We start from the raw sequence: 13,450 nt of genomic DNA, 5'->3' as shown, positions 1-13,450 counted from the left end.
AGCACAACATGCATGTTGTTCTAGAGCTACACTAACAAAATCTTGCATTTCATTACTACCTCCGCCTTTCTATCATGAGATTTACTTTGTCTTTTCTTTTTATAATTCTGGCTAAATACACTGCTTAATGTATTTAAATATCTTTTGCAAGGCTTTATCTTTACCTTATTATTCTACCCCTACTCTTTCTACCACCAAATAAAATCAATCCTTCTTTTTTTCTTTTAACTAATTTCTCTTTTTATATCCACTACAATTTTGAAGGTAGTTTTACTCTAAGAGTCCCGGAATGTTGTTTGCAACCTTTTCTTCTTTGCTTAGCCTGTAAATTCCAGATAGAGTTTGCTCTTTTGAATTAATGTGCATGGCTCTTCTAGATTCAAGTCCTTAGGCTCTCAATCCAGTCATTGTCTCTAACTGGTTCTCATAATTTCTCAAAGTTTGCCCTTTCAAAATCAAAATCCTTACTTACAGACATACTTTTGTTTATCCTACAGTTTCATTTAAACTGGATCAGCTAGAGATCATTAGATTCAAGGTTTTCTGCAGAAGACTCCTTTATAATGTGACTCATGTTGCCATGTACTTCATATTACATCCATGTCTTATAATTTCTATTTAAAAGTAGTTATTGAAGATACAGGACAACTACTGAGTAAAGGAATTTTAGATATTAATATATTATATGCCATAAAGCCTCATGTAAAACCAATGGTATTAAAATCACAAGTTCAAGCATTCCAATACAGGAATTACAATGCAAAATCTAAATTATCCTGACAATTCATTGTGCCCATTTCACACGTACATCATGTTAAGGTATTTAGTTATGTGATCAAATCTCACTTACGTTTTCTACAGGATTTCTCCCTCAGGTGGGACACAAAAAGCATGAAGATGAAGCTGTCTTCTTCTATTGGAAATACATATACCCCAATTTTGACAGCTGAATCCTTCACCCAAATCTTTACACAAATGTGTCACAAGAATGGCAGAAATACTCTATTCCAAGAGACTGGTTCACTTCTCAGATTCATTCATAGCAGCGTATATCTTTGTCACATCAGGACTGAATCCTCCTGGGTTCAGCACAAAGCAACATGCAAAGTACAATTAATTGAATATCGCCAGTTTGGTGCAGCAAATTAGCATGAAAACACCATTCCAATATTTGGCAAAGTAGACAGGTAAGTATCTCATTCAAAACTCTAGCCTCACAGACAGTTTTGGGCTACACTCGTAGATGTTTCTCGTGGCAACTAAGGACCACTACAGCCCAAGTTTTTATGTTTTTAGGACAGTCTCCCTACAGTTTCTTTTATCTCAAAATGAAAGCATATTCCTAATACCCTGAATGTGACTCTTGAAGACTTTCTTCAACAGTGACTTTATTTAGCAGTTGCATAGCGTTATCTTTTAAAGTCTTCATGGCAATATAGATGATCAGACAGGCATTATTAAACAAGGCTGAGCATTATACAAGTGTGAAAGCTACACAAATGACTTGAGGAGGTCAAGAAAAATGGTATTTCCTATCAAGACCATGATATAAAACAACACAGGAATTCGTCATTGCAGTAACAAACATTAAAACTATGATTTGCTTTTTTGAGGGGGTGGGGGGAAGGATATTTTCGTCTAGGGTAAATGGACTTGATACAAGTGGGAGAAGGTGTATAAAGAACAGCTCAACATCAGGACCAGTTTAATATCAGCCCAACCTCTCAATTAGATTAGAGAAGTTTAAAGAGTAATACAAAAAGCAAACATTCTCTGAGGATCCATATCTTGCTCCAGATCACCAAGACATCAGAGACATGTACCCTTTTTTCCAGATTTTAAAACTATTAAACAACTTTTTATAAGACTGAGGACAGATCTTTGAAATTCTTGGCATTCTAATTCAAATTCAAAAATGCAGCATTTCAAAGAAGGGTTTCATTCTGATTTGGAACTAAAACTAAACTTTAAAAAAGTCTGCTGGAAACAAAAATGTTGAAAACATATCACTTCGGGGTGATTTTTGCTTAGCTAAAATAAAAAAAACAAACCGTAAGAATCAATTTTTTTGTTAATTTGGTAGATTTGCAAAATTTATACTATGTGTTATTTTTATATTTATTGGTTCATGGCATATCATCATCAGCATATTCACCTATAGCACTACTACTGGCATGTGACTGTAAGAAAAAATACTGAAATATTTAATTATTCTTAAAATCAATACCAACAACTGATTTTGGCACATTTGGAACACTGCTCTTTTTTTTTTCCCTGTATCAAAAGGCTTCATTACAAACACAAACAGGAGATGCTTTCAAAGTATTCTTTACCTGAGAGGATTTTAATTAAAATTGAATCTTTTAAAAATGTTTCCATTCTATATTAAAAACATGTTTTCAATGACAAACATTTAGATAGAAGAATTCTGATCAGTTCAGTTGACTGTAAATAACTATTTGGGTTCCCAATTTAACTTGTTTATGGAGTGGCATCAGCTGTGCACAAAAAGTTAAGGACATTGGAATGGATATTGTGGGAGAGCCACCACACTGTATCACTATTTCACTATTAAGCTCTGACTACTTCAAACTCTGAACTACAGAGTTTTTGTGAAAAAATGAGGTTTTTTCTCTTAGCCAAGAGAAAATGGGCAGTTCCTATAACTACTAGTCCTTGCTAGTGAAGGCCTGATAAGTACCCAATATCATAAATACATAAACTGATACTGGGCAAGTTGCCAAACTTCATCTGCTCAGTGACATTTGTAAAGACAAATCAGACAATCAACTATGTTGCTTAAGATACACAGTTCAACATTAGCCCTGGAAGTAATCAGAAGGAATTCTGCTTACTAGAGTAGGGAATAGATTAGCCCACATTTTGACAGACTCATTTCTCTTGCCTAGCTAAGCCATAATTAATTACTTCTTTTAGCCAAATTAGAACATCACGGTCTGGATGGCTGGACAACTAGATGGTAAAAAGCTAGTTGGATGGGCCTGGTCAGAGAGTGGTGGCTAATGGGTAGCACTCTACGTGGATGCCTGTGACAAGTGGATACCACAGGGGTCTGCACTGGGACCTGTCAGGTTTAACATCTTTATCAGTGATCTGGAGTTGGTAATGGAGTGCACTCTCATCAAGTTTGCAGATGACTTCAAATTGGGGAGAACAGTAAATATGCTGGAGGGCAGGGCTGCCATCCAAAGGGACCCAGGCAGGCTGGAGGAAGGGACCAAGAGGAACCTCATGAAATACAACAAGAATTGCACCAGAAAAGGAAGAATCCCAGGCACCAATACATGCTGAGGACTGATGGACTGGCACAGTTCACCGAGGTATTTTCTTATAAAGACATCATATTTGCAGACATGGGAAGGCAGATATTAGCACTGATATCCCCATATGTGTTGTCTGGTTGGTCATATCCTCCTAAGCTTTGGTATTGCAGGGAGTGATATAACTGTCACCAGCCTCTCTGCTCTTCTGAGTGGCACAAGGAACAACACCGTTTTGAAAATTATTGCCAAGTGAACAGAGGCAAACAAAGCAACTTACCTGGGGTCATTCACTACTCTCATGAGTTTCCACATATGTGTCTGTCTGCACATGAAAAAGCACAGGTACATACTTAACCATTTTTAGTACAATTAATAAAAGAGTGGGGATAAAGGCAAACATATTGCTATGGATTTTCATTCTATTCATTTCAAAATTAATTAACCTTGAAGAGAGAACTGTGAACAATAGAAGTCTGAATTATTCTGTATTTTAAATCTTACAGTTTGCAACACAGAGCAGGAAAATCCATAAAAACAAATTTGCAGGTTCAGCTTCTTCTTAATTGTTGTCATTTTTCATTCTATCACTTTCGGTGCTATTTTAGGTTGAAGGACACAGTGCACAAACAACAACCTCTCGAGCACATCAAAAGGTTTCAGCTTAATTCAAAGGAACACAGAATGTTTTTATATACCATGCCTTACCTTTAGCTATTTTTTGTACAAAAAATGTTATTGTAGACATTGAACAGGAATATTAAGACTTCATAGTTATTAGCTAGGTATGTTTATAAAAGATCAATTCATTATGTTGTAGTGCTGTTATCCTGAATGCTGTTTTCTTAAATATTTTGCAAATAAATCTTAAGGATACATTATATTAAAATTATGCAGTCATGTGAGTTGAGAAGAACTGATATGTGTTGTGTAACACGCTGGATAGTTGCTTAAGATTGAGGCTAATCAAAAAGAATTATTACAAGTGTGTCACATATTCCTTTCAGACTCTGCACACACTGGTTGACTCCTTGTATGGCCTAGCCCAAGAGGGCCTTCACCTTGATAGGTCTGCCTCGCCTTGGCAAAAGCAACAATGGCAAGTATGGCAGCAAATTAAATTAATAACTGCATGAAAACACTTTTCATACACATATACAAAGCAAATCCGACGTTGTCTTTTGAGGCGATTACAAATTTGATTGGCAAAGACAATGTCAAAAGTGTGTCACTTGGCTCATTATTATGTGACTTTCTAACTAACATTTGACATTCAGCAATAATCAATGTATAACATTTGTGTTATCCAGATTGGAAAAAAAAAAATTGTGATAACTATACCATCTCCAAAACTAACTGTAAATGGGAAATCATAACAGAAATTAATGAGTTCAGTGCTGTCTGTTCTTGACTCAGTGTTATCTAGTTTGTGTATTGGTAACGTAGAAACAAATAATAAAATCACTTCTTATGAAGTTTCCATGTGACATGATTATTGACTTAAGTGATAAATAATATATAGAGAATTCTGAATCACTCAGTTCTGAATTCATTTTTAAACATCGTGCATTTTAATGCTGCCATATGCAAGATTGTACATCTAGGAACACAGAAAGTAGGTCACGCTCACAGGACACAAAAATGTTTCTTGGAAAACCTGTCTCTATGAAAGCCTTTGGGGTCTGGTGAGTAACCAACTGAACATGAGCTCCCAGTATAATACAGCGACTAAGACTAATGTAGCTCTTAACTATGTAAGGTGAAGACAAATAAGACAGACTATAGATATCATATTACATCTGTATGGTATTATTGACACCATTACTAGAATACCATGTCCAATCCTAAGGTATACACCTCAAGGTCGGAAAGTTTCTGAAAAAAACAGAAGGTTTACAAAATCTGCAATACAGCAAAACTTCACAAAGAAATCTCAGTCTAGTTAATTTATAAAAGAAGTTAATCATGGTCTGCAAGTAACCTCCCCTTATGTCCCAGATTTATCTTCAGATGGATCTATCTTCAGGTGGATTTCAACAGGAAAGGCAGTTTTCACCTATCCAAAAACTGGAAAAAAGTTCAATGTCTAAACATTAATAAACACTGCAGTCAGGCTAGCAATAAGGTACACATTTTTAAAGTAAGACAATCACAAAAAACCTTCCCTAAAGATGTGTTGATTTCTACATTGTCTTCTCTCCTGATATAAAGAGTGGGTGCCTGTTTAAAAACATGCTGCTCTAGTTCAATCAGAAGATAAGTATGGGATATACAAAACACAAGACAAAGAATTATGGTCTGTTTGAAACAAGAAATCAGACTAAATGACTGGAGTGACAAGAGGCAGCTGGGAACATGCCAGTAAGACATATTTTTATTGGAAAACATATTTTTGTAAACTAGTTGAAGACACAGATTTGGAGTGAGTGAGGCCTTGGCTTTGCCCTATTCTATGTGACCCTGAAGAAGATGAGAGTCCCTGGGAGGAAATAAGTACATTCATTCAGCTAATAGCATTGTTTACCTCTGACCTTTCTTTATGGGTCTCTCAAGTTCAATATGTTCATAATTTGTCTCGTTTTGTCTCCTTTCTTTAGTGTTGTGGATGAAACCTCATTCAGGAGTATCATTTGGGCACCATCTTTGATTTGAAGGCTTTGATCTCATCTTGAAAATCAAAGTTTGTTTAAATCTGCATTCTTTGCATAATGTCTCTAATATTCAGTCCTTTCTATTCATTCATGCAGGTAAACTCTTATCATTTTCCATCCTAAACACTGTGACTTCTTTTACCTGTTCTTGATATAAAAGCAAATTTTCATTTGTCAACAACAGAGCAAAAGGCGCTTTCCCAGCCTTCTGTTTTAGTCACCTCTTCTCTCTTTGTATTTCTGAATTTGCTTCTCTTCCACACTGCATTAAGACACAGAACATTAAGTTCTAGTTCAACACCAAAAAATCCAATCCTTCTTACAGTCAACCGATGATGTCAGTATTTATTTTTCATTTCTTACATTTTAAAATAAGCACCTTCATACTTTCTGTTATGTTTCTTCTTATGTTTGGGAAGAGCGCTCAGTGAATTTCTCTAAAGCTATCCCATCATTTTGCTTCAAACCCCTCCTCAGACCTCACTGCTCTTGTGTTTCTTACACACACAATGAGGCCTACCACATACTTCATAATTACCTAATTGTTTTCCTGCATTTCCCCAGCAATCTTTGGATAGGCTTCTGTTGTCTCGTGCTTTACACATACATGATGAGATTTTTGGAACAGTGAGCCATTATTTCATCCTACCTTCCACTGTGACTGCTAACTGCACTACTAATATTCCTACTACCTACTACTGATTTCTCTTGTACAAGAGAAAACAGTGACTCAGAAAATTCCTCTTGATTTGCTCCTGGAAGAAAGTAGTATTATAAGGACTGCAATTCTACATCTACAAATGAAGAATATCAGCCATATGAGACACAGAGAGATTTCTGGATTTTACTCACAGGCTTGAGTTAGGACTATGCAAAATCCTACTCCTCAAAAGGAGTTTGAGAAGATCATTAACTTCAGGGATCCCATGTGGAAGGAATGCTACAGACCACCTATAAGAGCCCAGGGAAAAAAAAAGAGTTACTATGTGGCCCTTACCACAGGAATGGAGTTGTATTTGGTCCTTGAAGGAATGTTCAAAGCCATAAGAAAGTCTATTTCATCCTCCCATTCACAGGCATGAGGGTTTGTCCACAAATGGCATAATTTCTGGCACAAATTCATTCTTCTTTCAATGTCAGTTCTGGCTTCCATTGTTTTACTTGCAGAAAGAAATGATTTTGTGAAAACATCTTTCAAAATCACTTCATTTTCCATGGTAAATGCTTTCAGCTTCTCTTGAGCAGCAGCAATCTACAGCAGACACAGGCTGGATTCAAAGCTCAGAGAAAATTAAAGACCAGTATCTACCAGAGTTCTAGTTATTGAAGTATCTTTGGTGAACTTCTGCTAGCAAAAAATCACAATCAAGAAACCACAGGTAAGCCAGACATCTCCAAAAACTTGGTAAGTCTATAAGTACAGTTAAAATAGATTAAAAATAAATCTAATATTACATCTAAATTATTGTATATCTCATACATATTACCTTCCTCATGTATGTCCTGAATACGAGTGAACTAAACATGCAGTGTAGGTGGGACATGTAATAATCTTTTTAATCCCTGGCCATGAATTCACTAACAAAATAAATAGACTACTGCTTTTCAAAAAGCCCATATAATTCAAATATAAGTTGCACTGCTGCATTAAATAAGTGCTTCTGAAAAAATACCTGCAGACTTCAATGAAGACTATGGCAAGCATTTAGTTTTCAAGGTAAAAATTTAAGGTAATGATTTTCTATTTAGCTTTCTTTTTTATTTGGGAAATGCACTTGAAAATATATTCGTTTGTTCAAATTATTGCGTTGTTCAAATCACAGAATGGTTGAGGTTGGAAGGGACCTCTGGAGGTCATCTGGTCCAACCCCCCTGATCAAGCAGGGACACCAGTTTCCCACGTCCAGGTCCAGACAGCTTTTGAATATCTCCAAGGAGGGAGACTCCACAACCTTACTGGGCAACCTGTGCCAGTGCTCGGTCACCCTCAGGAAAAGAAGTGTTTCCTGATGTTCAGAGGGAACCTCCTGAGTTTCAGATTGTGCCCATTGCCTCTGGTCCTGTCACTGGGCACCACTGAAAAGAGCCTGGCTCCATCTGCTTTGCACCCTCCCTTCAGGTATTTATACACGTTAATGTGATCCCCCCCTCAGCCTTCTCTTCTGTAGGCTAAACAGTCTCAGCTCTCTCAGCCTTTCTTCATAGGAGAGATGCTCCAGTCCCTTCAGCATCTTTGTGGCCCTTCACTGGACTCTCTCCAGTATGTCCTTGTCTCTCTTGTACTGAGGAGCCCCAGACCTGCACACAGTACTCCAGCTGTGGCCTCACCAGTGCTGAACAGAGGGAAATGAACACCTCCCTTGACCTGCTAGCAATACTTTGCCCAATGCAGACCAGCATACCATTAGCCTTCCTTGCTGCAGGGGCACATTGCTGGCTCATGTTCAACTCAGTGTCCACCAGGACCCCCAGGACCTATTCTGCCAACCTTCCAGATGGGTGGCCTCCAGAATATATATTCGTGCATGGGGTTCTTCCTCCCCAGGTGCAGGACTTTGCACTTCCCCTTGTTGAACTTCATGAGGTTCCTGTCAGCCCATTTCTCCAGCCTGTCAAGGTCCCTCTGGATGGCAGCACGACCCACGGGTATATCAGCCACTCCTCCCTGTTCTGTGTCATCAGCAAACTTGCTGAGGGTACACTCTGCCCTGTCACCCAGGTCATTCATGAAGATGTAAAACAGGACTGGACCCAGTATTGACCCCTGGGGCACACCGCTAGTCACTGGCCTCCAACTAGACTTTGCACTGCTGATCACCACCCTCTGGGCCTCGCCATTCAGCCAGTTTTCAACCCACCTCACTGTCTCCTCATCCAGCCCGTACATCAACAGCTTCTCTTTGAGGATCATATGGGAGACACTGTCAAAGGCCCTACTGAAGTCCAGGTAGACAACATCCACAGCTCTCCCCTTGTCTACCAGGCCAGTCACTTCGTCATAGAAGGTCATCAAGTTGGTCAAGCAAGACTTCCCCTTGGTGATGCCATGCTGACTATTCCTGATGATTTTCTTGTCCTTAATGTGCCCGGAAATGTATTTCTGGATTAGCTGCTCCATCACCTTCCCAGGGATGGAGGTGAGGCTGACCGGCCTGTAGTTCCCTGGGTCACATAGGAGTCAGACAGGAGTCACATCTGCTTTCCTCCAGTCTTTGGGCACTTCTCCCAATGGCCGTGATGATCGATCAAAGATTATCGAGAGTGGCCTTGCAATGACATCTGCCAGCTCCCTCAGCACTCATGGGTGCATCCCATCAGGGCCCACGGACTTATTCATGTCCAGTTTGCCTACATATTCACTGACCTGATCCTCTTCCAACAAGGCTACATCTTCCTTGCTCCAACCCTTCCCCCTGGACTCTGGGACCTGGCATTCCTGAAGGCTGGTCATGCTAATAAAGTCTGAGGCAAAGAAGGCATTCAGTACCTCAGCCTTTTCCATGTCCTGTTTAACCAGGTCCCCTGTCTCGTTGAGCAATGGGCCCACATTTTCCCTAGTCTTCCTTTTGTCACCTATGTACTTACAGAAGCCCTTCTTGTTGTCCTTGACGTCCCTGGCCAGATTCAGTTCCATTTGGGCTTTAGCTTTCCTACCTTCATCCCTGGATGCTTGGCCAATATTTCTGTATTCCTCCCAGTTTACTGGTCCTTGCTTCCGCCCTCTGTATGCTCTCTTTTTGTGTTTGAGTATTGCTAGGAGCTCCTTGTTCATCCATGCAGGACTCCTGGCATTTTTTCCTGACTTCCTATGCATTGGGATGGACTGCTCCTGAGCTTGGAGGTCATCCTTGAATATTAATCAGCTTTCTTGGGCCCCACTTCCCTCCAAGGCCTTATCGCACAGGACTCTTCCAAGCAGATCTTTGAAGAGGGCAAAGTCTGCTCTCCTGAAGTCCTGGGTTGTGAGCTTGTTTCTCACCCTCCTCCCTGCCCTCAGGATTCTGAACCCCACCATCTCATGGCCACTGCCGCCAAGGCTGCCTTTGACCTTCACATCCCCAACAAGCCCCTCGGTGTTGGTATGAAGTCCAGCAGATCACCTCTCCTTGTTGGCTCCTCTATCACTCAGAGGAGGAAGTTATCAAGAATGCACTCCAGGAACCTCCTGGATTGCTTATGCCCTGCTGTTTTGTCCCTCCAGCCAATATCAGGATGGTTGAAGTCCCTCATGAGGACCAGGACCTGCGAACGTGAGGCTGCTCCCATCTGTCTGTAGAGGGCCTCATCCACTTGATCTTCCTGGTCAGGTGGCCTATAGCAGACACCTACTGTAATGTCACCTTTACCTGTCCTCTCTTTAATCCTAACCCTTAAGTGCTCAGCTGGCTCCTCATCCATCCCCAGGCAGAGCTCCATGCACTCCAGCTGCTCTCTCACATAAAGGGCAACTCCCCCTCCTCGTTTTCTCGTTCTGTCCTTCCTAAAGGACCTATATTCTTCCATTGCAACACTCCAGTCGTGGGAGCCATCCCCCCATGCCTCCGTGATCCCGACAGGATTGTAGCCCTGCATCTGCACACGGATCTCTGACTCATCCTGTTTATTCCCCACACTGCCTCCGTTAGTATGCAGGCACTTCAGAGGGGCACTCCAGCATGTTGAGTTCCTGGGGAGGGTTTGGGGGATTATGTTGTACCCAGAGTTGTAATCATTTTTGACATAACATAATTAAAGCTGAAGAGAACTGAGTAAAGAATGGCACATTAGGATGATTTAATATAATAAACTAAATCAGTGAGCTAGAATACAGTGGTTTATATGAAAACAATAAATATTTTTAACATTAACAATATCTCCTTTATTTGTTTACCTGAAATGAGAACCTAATGTTGGCAATTCCCTTTAGAATAAGAAGTAATTACTTAAGATGCAGTCATCTTAATTTAAAATCGATTAAAACCAACTCATTATAAATAAAACATATAGAAATAAAACAGTACAACGCCCAGTAGCTCTCACCTCACAAAACCAGCATGTGGCGCTGTCTCCTGTAAAAAACCAGCCCCGACTTTTGCAAAGCTGGTCTTCAAAAAAGCTCTTTTTTACATTGTCAGACTGCTCTGAAGCACAGGCAGGAAAAGAATCCCTGTATTTTAAGACCAATACTCTGCATTTGCAAGAATTTATTGGTACTAATTCTACTACTTCTAATACTTAAAGATTACTTAATGTCATTTATTGACAAAAAAAAGTCAGCAAGCAAAACATACGAAAGTGTCTATATACCTATTTATGTGGTTATGGACCATAATTCTTTTTAAAGACTGGTTAGATTGTGTATATAATTTATTTCCAAATTCCTGCATTCTGTAACCAATTTATTAACCTCTTTAAAACGAGTGTATTTACAAACTTGTGTATCTTTCCGTTAGGTCTATCAGATATTTAGCCCATAGTGGGTTTTAATTACCTACTAAATTCTTGAGCTACCGAGCCTGCTTCTTAATCTCCATGTAAGGGAACAGGACCTGTGTGAATACAGTTTTACTGGAACTGAACAGCCAGTCTTTTGTGTGCTAACCAAGTCAGCCCTCACTAAAAAGGAATTCACAGACTACGCTGATGATCTCTGTAACCATGACCTTTCAAACAAAAGCAACTGAGTAAACTGTGTATTCACAAACTTTTTAATTATTAAGGACTCTATGCCCTTCACTGCCAGACTTTATAAAACAAAAGAAACACGATTCGTACCCTTTTACTTAAAGCTGGGGTTTATAATATACAACATAAATTGCATTAGTACTAACATGGAGAGGACATATCTACAGAACCATCTGCCCTCTCCAGATTTGCATCTGATTTACAGATAGTTACATATTTTTTCAGGCAATTCTTATTATCTGCTAAAATATGGCAAAAGTTGAAAGCATTTGGTGTACCTGTAAACACTATGAATCAGCAAAGCAATTTTCTTTTCCTGACTCAAGGCAAAAAATTGTGAAATTGTTAGCCAAGGCTTAAGAAAACGTATTTGAAAGTTAGTCAGCTAGAAACTGGGAAGTCCTGAACTTCATATTGAGGCCTGAATGGGCTCACCCCTATTTGTCACAATATTGCTAGGACTGTGCATTTATTTCTGTGTTGTTCTATGATGTGGTTGTTTTTTCTTTTTAAATATAGAGATGCTGGATTAGCCAAAGTAACCGGTTCTCTAGCGGCAAGAAATCTGTCAGAATTGGGAACAGTATTTCTGAGCCACTTATGACCTCTGCTCACGGCAAGAGGTAGGTAGTCACTCCAGCTCCAAAGACAAGGAAGACTTCTGGAGGTGTAGCTGAGACGGTCTTCCTTGCCTAACCAGGGCACTTCTAAAATAGCCGGCAGAGTACGCTTACACAGTGCAAGCAGCGGGGCAACTTTTGTGCCAGCACGTGGCAAGCGACCTCGTCTTCTGGCAACTGTGCTCCCTCGAGCGTCCAAGGGCGCAAACTGTCATCTCAATTTGTTAACACTTGCAGCAGTGAATCTAGCCTACTGGCTTCTTTCAAGCGAAGATTTCTGGTCAGCTGACAAGAGACACTGTAAGCTGCAAAGTCATATCTAAACTAAAATTTGTCTCGCTTTCTATATTTGTATGTTACCAACACTTGTGACAAGAACTCTCTTCTCTTTTTAATCTGTGCCTTTTGTGGAAAGATAGTAAAATTACAGCTAGACTCTAGAGCTAGAATTTAACTACTGATTTATTAGTTTGGATGTAGCAAACCTTCTTATACTTTGATTTTCTAATACATATGGGTGTATGGAAGGCGTATGCATACAGTTCGGTAAGAACAATGAGATTGGAGAACATGCTTTATTTCACATTTGCGTACATAAGAACATCCATAAAGAGAGGAATTACAGCCATGTAAAATTAGTACAAGCCAGACTGGTTGAAGACCTTGCTGTCTTTTGATGAGATTTTAGGTGACTTTCCTAATGAGCACTTAACTTATGCTGAAACTTGTTCCAGTAAAGAAGACTCCTGCAGTCTGTTTAATATAGGGTTTGATAACCACATTAAACTACTACTTATAGTAGTAACTAATCTAGTATTAAGTCCTGAAATGGCCTAAAGACTACTTACTTCAGCTCATGCAACCTTGGGATTTTCAAGTTCAGGAGGCTCAATCCACAGGCTGCAGTGAGAAAAGATCCACTTGCTCTTTCTAGTAGCACATACTTGCAACGGGAGGAGTCCATATAGCAAAGGCACGGAGAGGAATGTAGTACGTAACCTCTGTGCTACATACTGCGGCGTGCGCACCCAGCCCTGGAACTGAAGGCGCAGAGAGAAAGGACGTTAGGCTGATGTATACTGTATGGTAGCCATTTTAAAGCTCAAGGCGCTGTTTTAATTTTGCAGCTATTACCCAGAGGTATTTGGACTAATGACTTGTAGATTTTCATTTTTAAATAACTCTTCAGAGGAGCCTTTATGGGTTTCACCTTGGGACAAATGCTCACCACAGT

This window comes from Gymnogyps californianus, chromosome 1 (genome assembly GCF_018139145.2).
Source record: "Gymnogyps californianus isolate 813 chromosome 1, ASM1813914v2, whole genome shotgun sequence".
Taxonomy (NCBI): domain Eukaryota; kingdom Metazoa; phylum Chordata; class Aves; order Accipitriformes; family Cathartidae; genus Gymnogyps; species Gymnogyps californianus.
The sequence above is the reverse complement of the archived record's forward strand: the minus strand, read 5'-3'. Positions refer to the sequence as shown.